Source organism: Platalea leucorodia (genome assembly GCF_965183815.1).
Source record: "Platalea leucorodia genome assembly, chromosome: 3".
Lineage (NCBI taxonomy): Eukaryota > Metazoa > Chordata > Aves > Pelecaniformes > Threskiornithidae > Platalea > Platalea leucorodia.
Window position 1 is genome coordinate 124,817,015 of NC_138825.1, and position 12,010 is coordinate 124,829,024.

General features: G+C 44.3%; 1 protein-coding gene across 1 annotated transcript in view; it reads left to right on the forward strand.

The window, feature by feature from the left end:
- XKR6 (XK related 6) overlaps positions 1-12,010 on the forward strand; it is a gene marked incomplete at both ends in the record, with an annotated part of 186,579 nt that overhangs the window by 45,506 nt on the left and 129,063 nt on the right. The gene's annotated exons all lie outside the window — the stretch shown is intronic.

A 12,010-nucleotide genomic window follows, 5' to 3' on the forward strand; every position in this document is an offset into this window, starting at 1 on the left:
TTAGCCCCATGTAATGCAGATTCTGCAGCGGCAGTGTGTTGCTCTGTTGCAGGAGGTGTGCGTTGCTGTTCGCCGCGGCATCCTTTACTGCTTGGCTCACTTCAGGGGCGCAAACCGGAGTGGGAGTGATGAGTTGGTGACATTCACAGGCACGTTTGCAGGGGAGCCCTGTTTTTTTAATAGGGCATCCAGAAATAGGTGCAGGGAATTCCCGCTGTGTTTCCCTGGAAGTTCTCGAGACAGATTTTGTAATTCTGTATCCTCATTATATGAGTGACAAAAAAAACCCCACAAAACCATAAGTGCTGTTCTGTTATTACTGTTTGTTATCCTGAAATTCCTTGCTGGGATGCTGGCTTGACCTAGGCAGCAAGGTAGTGCCCGTGAACTGGAGAAAAATGGTAAGAATGGAGGGGTTCAGCGATCAGCAGTGTCTGAAAGGCCCTTTTGCTCCTCTCAGGTTACTTTTGGTTATCCAAACAACCTGGTTTGAGACTTGAATTGGGTTTGGAAGATGCTGATATGCTGGAGGTCCTTTATATTCCCATGCCTCGATTTCCCCACATCTTTCCCCAAATGTCTTTCTAACCCACTTGACCACCACTCAGCACAGGGTAGTCCTGCTGCTGGATCGCCCTCCAGAAGATGCTGTACTACTAACACTGAGCAGCTCATTTTGTCCTTTGCAAATTTAATTAAGACTTTCAAAGGGCTCTCCATTGACCGCAGGAGTTTAGGGGAAGTTCTGTAGCTGAATCTGTTTGCCTGTTTTCCCTGACATGCTTTGTTTCTAACCCAGGTTTATCAGCACTCCTTCCCGGCCTTTCATTAAAAGCAGCAGTGTCTCAGTGTGTAATATTCTGGTTAAGTCCAGCTGTGTTAACGTCCTACCTGCTTTCTCATGCAATACTTTTGCTACCCAGAAGAAAACAGGAGAATGCCCTCCCTCTAATGTGAGTATTCGTACCGTGAGAAGAAAGAAGAGTACGAATTACACTTAAAATCTTACTTTTGAAGAACCAATCTGGGTTGATGGAATTGGTTTGTTACTGCTCCCCAAGGCATACTGTAAACTTGTAATGGAGGCCTTGGACATAAATAAATGCCTTAAGCAGTTTAGCTGGAAGTCTGGATCTTCACCTTTCCCCCTTCCCCTCTTTAGTCTCCATTCCTCCCTCCTGCCTGGCACTGTAATGATTTGAAAGGTTTTGTATCTATTTTCCTGTGGCTGCCTTGGAGATCTTTTCAGCCAACTTCCCTCTGGACTATCTACAAACATTAAAAGATGTTTGAAATTACTCAACCTCAACGGTGCTTGAAATTGAGCCATGTTCTGTTGTGTCAACAGAGTGCTTCAAGTGATCATTGTAGAGGCCAGAATAAAGGTTTCCAGCTCTGGTGCTGCCCACAAAACTGCCGTATTAAGTGATGTTCCCCCGCCTGGTAGCTTAGACGTGCTGCTCTGGTAGGTTATTTGTCCATCTTCCTCCCTCTATTTGGGTTCTGTAATCCATTAATGGGTTGAAACGGTCCCTTCAAGACCTGCTGCAAGACTTGTTCCTGCTTGTTTTCCTTTGCATGCTTGGATCTACTCAACGGTGATTTGGGGAAGAATCAGGGGCTTCATGGGTTGTTGCAAATCTGTGATATCACTTGGAGTCTGAAGAATTTCATGATGCCCTAGTTGGCAGTGCTGTGTTTTTTCCCAGAGCAGACTGTTTCAGAGGCAGCTGAAGCTGCCACCTCTTCTTCACCCTTATGTTGCCCATGACATACATGGAAGAGGAACAACGGAGCGTAATTTGACTTATTTCAGACTCGGACAGTATCTTGCCTAAGTAATTCTGCTGACTGCTTGCTGTCTGGGTTATGAGGACAGTTAAATTTACAATCTTTATTTTGGAAACGATGCATTTCACTGGGTGCCATACAGTCTCTGGGTCTTTCCTGGCTCAGGATTTCTTCTTTCCTGCAGCAGCTTTGATATTTTGCAGTAAATATCTGGGAACAGGACACTATCACCTGGTGTCTAAAGGCATCCTTTAAGTGAAAGATGAGGAATGAGTTTCTTTTTTAGTTCGGAAAGCATGCTGTGCGTTCAGTGGGGAGCTCTGCTGATGCTCGATCAGATCTCGAAAAAATCCTATCTCTGCTGGTCCCACCTCACAGTGAAAGCAGCAGATTACCCTCTGTGTTTGAGGTCAAAATAATCAAAATATTTGAAGGGCCAGCAGTTTCACAGTAAAGTCATATGATAGCATTGGAGCTGAGGATTTCTGAGGGGGGAGGTTGGTAAAGGCCTGTTTTGTTGCCTTCTAGTTTGGATGTCTCATGAGCAGTGCTGTGAGTGCCAGACCTAATGAAGCCTGGCGTCCCGGGGGCTTGTGTCTCACGGTCGGCTGCTCTGGACCCCAGGAGGGTATTGCAGGCCTGTGGAAGGTTTTTCTGTCATTTATAGGGCTTCTGTGCAGATTCTTCAGTGCCCAGGAAAGGAGAGGTTCCCACTATAGTCTTTCCCCAAGGATGAGACAGGAGGAGGGTCCACCACCTCCATTCAGCATCAGCGCCATCTTCGATGGACTCAAACTGATTTTAAGGCTGTATCTCCCATGGGAACTCAGCCTCTCTTCCCTCTATCTCTATAAAACCTCTATAAACACAAACTATCTTTAAGACGTGGTGCTCGAGGACATGGTTTAGTGGTGGTCTTGGCAGTGCTGGGTTAACAGTTGGACTTGATGATCTTAAGGGTCTTTTCCAACCTTAACGATTCTATGATTCTATGATTGCTTCTGCTGTGTCATATGTGGCATACGTATATGGTCAGATAAGTTATCTGGCCATAAGAAAGCAGCTGAAAAGGTTAAAACAACTTGTATGGCAACCCAAGCTTACCCATGCCGGCTTGTTCTTTTACTGTGCGGCTGCCTCCAAGCAGTAGTGTGGCAAATGCAACTATTAGGGGAAAAGGAAAGTTGATGTTGTGCAGTTAAAACTGGAGTTGCATTGTCGGATTAATCTTTACGTGAATAAATATAAAATGAGATAGATATATAGATAAATATATAGATATTTATAAAATATGTGTAAATATATACATATATAAATATATAAAAATAATATATAAATATATACATGCATAAAAATAGATAAATATTGGGATTTTTAACTGTATGAAGCTCAACAAGGCTCAGTGCCGGGTCCTGCCCTGGGGGCACAACAACCCCAGGCACCGCTGCAGGCGTGGGGAGGAGCGGCTGGGAGCTGCCCGGCGGGAAAGGGCCTGGGGGTGCTGGTCGACAGCCGCTGGACATGAGCCAGCAGTGTACCCAGGTGGCCAAGAGGGCCCAGGGCATCCTGGCTTGTGTCAGGAACGGTGTGGCCAGCAGGAGCAGGGCAGGGATGGTCCCCCTGTGCTGGGCACTGGGGAGGCCGCCCCTCGAATGCTGTGCTCAGCGCTGGGCCCCGCACCCCAAGGCGGCCATGGAGGGGCTGGAGCGTGGCCAGAGCAGGGCAGCGAGGCTGGGGCAGGGGCTGGAGCACAAGGCTGGGGAGGAGCGGCTGGGGGAGCTGGGGGGGCTCAGCCTGGAGAAGAGGAGGCTGAGGGGAGCCCTCATCGCTCTCTGCAACGGCCTGAAAGGAGGCTGGAGCCGGGGGGGTCGGTCTCTTCTCCCCAGGAACAAGCGATGGGACGAGAGGGAACGGCCTCAAGCTGCGCCAGGGCAGGTTTGGGTTGGGTATTGGGGAAAACTTCTTCCCCCAAAGGGCTGTCAGGCCCTGGCCCAGGCTGCCCGGGGCAGGGGCTGAGTCCCCATCCCTGGGGGGATTTAAAAGATGTGTAGACGTGGTGCTTAGGGGCATGGTTTAGTGGTGGGCTTGGCAGTGCTGCGTTAACGGTTGGACTCAATGATCTTCAAGGTCTTTTCTAACTTTAACGATTCTATGATTCTATGATTTTCAAAAGGAGATACCCACGTAGCAACGTGTATAGAAGTCATCTATGTACATCATGCCCTTCCTTGAACAAGGGGAAAGAAAACAGTGCAGGTGACTGCTGTGGAGGGTGGGATTGCTGACTCAGCAGCCGTACAGGAAGGCAGAGCTACTAACTGTGAATGTTATTACTTGGGAGAGCATTTGTTCTTCCTTTTAGAGCTGCAGCTGCCAATATGTGGTGATCACCTGAGAAAAAAAACCTCAGTTTGTACTTAAGAAATGTATATGTGCACTCCTGACTCTAGCTGCAAAAAACCAGCTGGAGAGTATGAGTTTGAAATGCTGAAAATCAAGAAGTAAAAAGTACCACCCCCCTCCATGTATGCTTATATATTTTTAAATCCTGTGATTAAGGCATTTTTGTAATGTTGTCAGTTCTGATTATAAGAAAGCCGCATTTCTGGAAGAGGTGGGAGCGAAAGCTCCTTGCTGAAGGATTCAAGCTGACTGCTCATCCCGGTGGCAGGTGAAGAGGCCACCATCCAGCTGGAGCAGAGCAGTAATGATTTTCTATTTCTGAAGCGCCTTTAAAATTGTGGAGGTTTGAGAAGAAACATGTTCCTGAGGGTCAATGTTTCTGATAAACTCAGAAAGAACTTGACAGTGACAACAGTTTGCGTGTTTGGTGTATTAAGAAGGCGAGTAAATTTGGACCGCTTCATGGCTAGACTTGAAGGCAAGGGCAGGGAGAGGGGAACAGTGGAAGCAAAATGAATAATAAGCACATAAGAAAAGGGTGGTCTGACACTGGAAGGGTCTCAGCTGTAAGGAGGACACGAAGTTGTGTTGTCCATGAGTATCTGTAACACTTGACGTTGGGCCTGAGCCCTGAATTGGGTGTTAGAGAGCAGAGGAAGGAGGCAGTCCGAAGGTCCGTGCTTCTCCTAAAGGTTTGTTGAAGGGGGAGATGGTCTGGAAATTGGAGAGGGCACGGGAAGCTGAATGAAATGGATACCTGAGCAGGAACGAAAAAAGTGGGTTTCAGGTGAGAATGTGGGAAAGGATGCTGCAGATGGGATGGTTTTGTTTTGTGACCAAGTTGCAAGTCTTAAGTCTTAAATATTTGAGTTCCCAGAAGATGTTTGAGGATAAAATAATTGGGGAAGAGAATAGCATGCAAAAGGATGGTAGCTGAAGGGTGTTATAATAGCTGGTATTGCCTAATTCTGAGCATGTGCCCATTCTCCTGGAGGAGATGATACCTGCTGAAAGCGGGGAGGTTGGCAAAAGCTTGGGGGAGGGGAAAAAAAGTTAATTAAAATGTTTGTTGAAGGACAGCAAGACTCACTCTTCTAATAATGGCAGAGATTTGGGAGAAACTTCCAAAATGCTGATTTGAAAAGTCACCAGAAGTATTTAGGAGAGCAAGTCCCAGTCCAGTGGAGGCTTGGGCGTTTCAGATCCTCTCGTATGCGCGCTGCGAGCTGTGCTCCAGGGGCCAGACGTAAATCCCTAGAGGTACGCATGGATCCCTGCGTATTTTGAAAATTACGCGCATTTTTACGGTGTCTTTGATGCGATTGTCACTCTTTAAACACAGGATGTAAGGAGCTTGAAGATCTCTTCTGCTATGTGACAGCATCACTTCAGGCAGGTGGGGATGGACGGCCGCTCAGTGGTACCGGCAGTCGTAACCTCGTGGCTTCAAAAGAGCTTTGAAAGCTCACAGCAGCTGAGCTGCCGAGTTTCCTCCTGCACTGTGAGCTTTCAGCGTGCAATCTCCGTTTTGAACGTGGCATTCATCTGAAGTATTCATTAAGACGGGGAATTATTTGCATATTATTAGCATTATGACATGGAAATAAAGCTGCTGCTGGTTCTTCCCTCCCTCCATGTATCTTTCATCACCCGCCTTTATAACTGTTCTGAATCCTGTTTGTTGTGTGACAAACTGGGCTGATAAATCTCGTTACTCACTTGAATGGCTGGGAGACTCATTGCACATTACTGAATTTTGTGAATTATGTAATAAATGCGTAATTAAAATCAAACCCAGAGCTTCTCGTGGAACCTTATAAAACTCCGTTCATGATGAATTATAGAGAAATGTACATGGGTATTAAAATTGAAGCCTAATTATTTGGATTTATTTTTAATCAATATTTAATATGCTACCTATAAGTTCCTGCGTACCCACAGCAAATCTGCTATTGCGGCTTTGCTGGAAAGCACAGAAAGTGTGTGTGCGTAGAGAAAGATGTTTGTTTTCGTTGTGCTTCCTATTTTAATATTTGATTACAGAAAGGAAAACTCCCCTGAGCACGATGTGCTCAAAAATTTCTTCAGCCAAGGGAGGTGACTGCTAGGAGTCTGTTTTGCCCAAGCCTTTCCCCACTTGATCACCTTTGAATATTGCGGTTTATTGGAGGAGGATTGGAGTCGTAAGAAATCATTCACTCTAATGGAGCACCACTTGGCTGTTCGCTCATCAAATTGTCATTAAAATAATTCTGAAAATCTTCTCCGCGATGTACTTCTGCAGTCCGGATTCTTACTTAAAGGCAGCTGCCCAAGCTGCTGTCAGGTTTAAACTTGAGATGTGCTAAAAACTTATTTTCTACGTGCTAAAATGGGCTTTAGAGACATTTTCCAATGCCTTGGAAAGAGAAGGGATGTTTTTAAGGCAAACAGTCTGCAAGCCCGGTTTAATTTTGGAAGGTTTGTCTCTTAAGTACGAAATTGAATAGAAGGGATTTTATTCCCCTAAATCCCCGATTCTAGAGAAAGCAGCTTGAGATCTCAGTAAGAGAATTAACACACGGGTTAAACTTACAATAAGAAGCAGTACTTGGAAAATGCCTATTCAGATGCCGTTAAGGAAATAATAGCATTAGTTCTTGTCGTGTCAGTGTGGATTCCTCAAAGTGCCGGCTGCCTGCTGACACGCATACGTTAGATGTTGCTGGCCTGGGCGTGAAATTGAGGAGAATGAACATAAAGATGGCTTTGCTTGGAGGCAATTCGTTTGAATGTTTAAGCCGGTACTTCTGCACACACATCCGACAGGTAATTCAGTATGACAAATAAGCCACTAATAATCCCCCCCGATGCTGTTGTTTGTGACCGAGATGATCTTAATTGCAGCTGCGTAACTGGTAAAATGCCTTTATCCTAAATCAGGAATACGCCATGGCAAATATGTTTTCTGTTCCTGTAAGCAGATTTCTATTCATTTCTATCATCTGTTAGAAACATAATACATTTTTTTTACCTGTTATTTCCATTATGTGTTTTAATGAGCCATTTGTTGTTCCAATGTATATATATTTTAAAGTATATACATTATAGCCGTCATTTAAGATAAAGCATTTATTGTCTCTTGGTTTTTTTATTTTTTTTTTTTTACAATTCATGGTAATCCAGAATCCTGAAACAAAGCATTATTTTCAGTTTCTTGTGTCTGCCATTTCATAATCATCCATGTGTATCTTTATTTTTAGCTTAAGTGAAAGACATGAAGCATTAAGGCTGAATTGGGGTTATTTTGACATCATCTGAGTTCGTCGTAGAAGGTGCTGTAGGAGATCATCGCAGTGAAAAACTTCCAACAAAATGGTAATGAGAAAAAGAAAGGCTTCTGTTGTGCTGTCATTCCTCTGTTTCTTTGCCTTTAGACACAACTACCGCTTCTTTACACAGCTTCTCTTTACTTTTCTGCAAGGTTTGTTACTGCATTATAGTCCTGGGTATCCTGTAACTCCCCCAAAAGCCGGTGCTTTTGGGAGCAGAGGGGAGGTTAGGCAGCATTTTACCAAGCAAAAACCCGCAGGACTAAGAATGATGTGAAGTTTTGTATAGGCAGATAATTGGCAAACGTAGCAAATTGGTCTCTAAATTAACAACAGTGGAGGAAACAACGTAGGCATGTTCTTAAGTCGATATTTCACTTCATAGTTGAGTGCATGTCTGAGAGTATACCCAAGTACTCCTTGAAGCTGGAACTTAAGGAGGAGAAAAAAAAAAAAGATTGCTTTACAGATTGGTTTATCACAGAGAATATTTGCTGTGTTTTGGCACAAGATATATTTAGGGTGTACGCGTGAAGCTTTTGAGAGAACTTTCTTCACATTTTGAAGTGATAGACACGTGCAGCTAACGCTGTCTGGTTTGAGTTGCAGCTAAGTAAGCGCTCGTTTCAGAGTGTATGTTTTAGCATAATGTTGCTTGATACTCGCTAGAGTAATCTTTTCAAACTGAATAATCTTACAATTCTGGAGGACAGCAATATATCATATCAGGTAGCTTGCAATTCAGGATTAAAAAAAAAAAAGTCCTGTAAAAAGGAATTAATTTAGAAGAGCCACACTGAATTCATCTAAATATATGCACATGAGAATTTTATTGTCCGTACCAGAAAACTGTATGTTCAGGTTACTGTACCATATATTTTTCTTATTCTTGGACTGCTCCTTGCATGAAATGCCTCATTCTGCTCTTCTCTGTAGCTGTTCCTTTCTTACTCCGTAACGGGAGTTGCTCTCTTCTAACAAAAAGTGCTTATCCATATTATATATCTTTTTAAATGTGTCCATTTAACTTAATATTTAACAGATCAAAGTCACGTGTATGATATAATGTATCCACTCACGTCTAATCGTTATTTGATGTGATCTAGCCTTTTTGTACTTCATTTTGTTGTGCCTTTTATCTCCCAGGATATTTTTTAGATGACAGTGTAAGAGTTGATTTACACTTGAAAGTAGACTGTTTCTTTTGGAGTACTCCTGGGTTTATTAGTTAATTTTACCCTTTTACCAGCACAACTAACGGTGCACTTACAGCGTGGAAGGATGTCTTATCCTGAACTAGATATCCCCATTCCTGTTCCAGTATAAAGTATAGTTACGCTAATCTATTTGCACCTGCCTATACAATATTTTTTTAAAGGCTTTGGGGTGGTTACTTTACCCTGCTGGGATTTTTTTTTTCCCAGCTGACTTCATTTATCTAGAAGCTAGGTGTCCAGTCTGAGCTACTCATCTTGGCTCCCTCCCAGTTGGCAGCACTGACACCGCGATGTGTCCTCTCCTAGCGATCCTGTCTCTCCGTTGACTCCAGCTTTGACTGGATACCCACCTGGGTGGGATGAACCCTGCCTCCCCGTCAGCAGAAGCTGATCTCCGAACACGCTCTGGTGCCTTTGAAATTCCTTTCTCTGGGTGCGTAAACTACGATAACCCACTGAGAGCTGCAAAACTGCCCCTGCTACAGCAGGACGGTGTTGGCCACGCAGCGGGGAAGTTGGTATGCTGATTCCCGTGCAACACCTTGCCCTGAACCTGAGCTGTGTGGCCAGTAGTCCTAGCAGGGGGATGTGTGTCAATATTTACTTTAATCAAAGCCATCTGTTGGCATCCTGCCTTGGCCAAGGGAGGCCTTTGCCTATCACAGCGGGGGTTTTAATTTTTTTCTTCTGTACAATGCAGTCTCCACAAAAGCCATGGTTGCAGGCAGCCTTAAACAGCTTGGGCTTTCCAGGGTTGGGGAGCCATACGGAAAGCTTTACGTGCCGATGACAGGAGCACACCATGGGTTGGGGTGGGAGCCCTGGGAGGCTGCAGTCGTACCGTGTGGCATTGCTGCCGTCAGCTTGAATGGCCACGAGTAGTGCGTGCTTGAAAGCAGCTGATGGTTCAAGATGCCATTTCCAGTCATCCAGAAACCCCAGGAGAGCACTCTATTGCAATAGCCTTACAGAGGGGGAGAAGGAAAAAAAATAAAATCCTTTTTTAGGGTAAAATCCTCTCATCACTGAAATTACTGGAAAGACTTCCATCAGTGGCTTCGTTCTCTGTGGCTTATGGGTCTTCTTGATTAAATGCTGTATACTGTAGAGAGAGGAGGTCTGTGCCACTGGGATGCCACACGTGATGGGGTATGGATTTCCCGAGCAAACCCCAAAAACAAGTCAGTTCTGGGTGCAAATGAGCTCAGTTTCCAGAACCATCCCTTACAGTTGTGCTTCTTGCAGACAGGTCTGAAACTCATCTCTTCTTGCTTCTATTCCACTCAAAACTACTGCATCTAAATATAAAGCCAAACCCCCACAAGTGTTATTGGGATGCCAAGAATTCCCCTAGTTTTATTTTGTCAAGAAAATACTATATTACTGCAGTTCTGCTGAATTTTATCCTCTAAAAAAGTGGGAACACGAGTGTACGCCAAGTAGAAAAAAATCCTGTTGTACTTAGAAGCAGGTTCTTGTCAAGTGGTTGAGGTCCTGTAGGTGCACAGCATTATTTTAATTTTTATTTCACCATTTCAGCTTTAATTTATTGATAATGGATTAGTTAATGTTTGAGCATTGCTATTTATTTAATTCTTTTCTTTTATTTTTTTTTTTTTTTTTAGGTCTGAAAGGTTTTTATGGGTGGTGAGATGTTCCAGTGCTTGGATCAATGTGTTTCATTTAATGTTGGGAAGGAGTGGATTTTTTTGTTGTTTGGTTGGGTTTTTTTAAGTTGCTGTAATTATAAGTCAGCGTAACAGATCCAGGTGAGGTGTATCTATGTATATAAACACGTAAAACACTGTATGTGTACAGAGCAAATGAAACCATCCCAGGGCAGAAAAAGACCGCGAGGAGCTGCCACAGAGAACAGTAGAGGGAAGGGGGAAGCTTTGGCCAAGGAGCTGTTCAAACTCGATTGATATTGGAAGTGCGATGAAAATGGTGATATACATGTGGACCAAACGCAGCTTCTTTTAGCAAAGAAGCCAACTTCCACGAAAGAAACTGGGATGTCGGGGATTTGCTTCGTCAGCAATGCTGCGTCAGCTGGAGCTCACCTTAGCCTGAGGTTGAGCAAGGTTTCTGCTATGGTGGGGACGACGCGGAAGAGGAAAATCTCTCTCCTGGGCTTAGCAGGCGAGGCTGAAGCAGCATCTGCTGGAACGGCGCGATCTCACAACGCTAAAGGTTGCAAAGCCTCAGGTGAGGTCCCAAACACCACGCAGCACAGTGGGGAGCTTTGCTGCTGGCTTCGGAATCGCTGGGATTTCACCCCTCGGCCGGAGAACTGAAGCGTGCTTTTAATTTCCTCCTGTGCTCAGGTCTGTCCTTGTTCAGCAGAGCGCTAAATCCTCTGCCTGAGCACTCGCAGTCCTCTGCCAGGGCAATGTGAGAGTTGTCATGAGCTGCGTTTTGCGGATTGCATGAGCCAGGTTGGGGGGGGGATTTCAAAAACAGATTATATATATGTATATGTAAAAATAAAAGCATCCTGGGATTTCTGGACTGAGATCAGATGTGATGCGATTTGGATGGTGACATCCTGACAGTAACCACGTGGACAAACCTCTGTAATGATGCTTTTCCTTCACTGCAGCCCTGCTGTCCCCGGCCATAGGATTGCTTTATAAAAGCCCGTTCAAAATAACTCTGCTCTCCGGGATATTTAACTTGCTGTGTTTTCAGTTGGCGACTGCTGAACCTTATAAAAGAGAGAGGTTTTTAACTTACATCCTGGTGTGTATCTAGAGTTCAGATATCTGCACAGAAGATTAAGCAAGTTAGAGAGAGAAATTAGCTTTGATCCCTTTCTGCCAGCATAGGATTATTCCGCATCATACTGGTTTTGAAGTTCATGTCTAATCCAGTTTTACACGTCTCAGGGGACTGGGCTTTTTACGACTTCTGTGAAACAGTTGTGTGGCGTAACCTCTGATTTAGAGGTACTTACTTGATCCCGAGATTCAATTAGCATTTCCATTACTGCATCCCATTTCATCCTGTGCCGTATACATAATGTCGCTGCTTCGTGGTATATGGCTTTCAAAGGCATGTGGATCATTGTCGTGCTCATGCTATTTTATATGCTTACTACACACTTAGTCAAACTATATGTATTTAACCCCAGTCTTGCAAACAACTGTGCGTGACTTGTGTGTAGGTTTTCGAACATGTTTACGTACAGAAGGGCTTGTAGTGCCCAGTGTGGATCATAGTGCACGAAAACAACTGGCATGAAACAAAATTAAAAGAGCCGTATGTGCAGAAATACTGCTAATCACG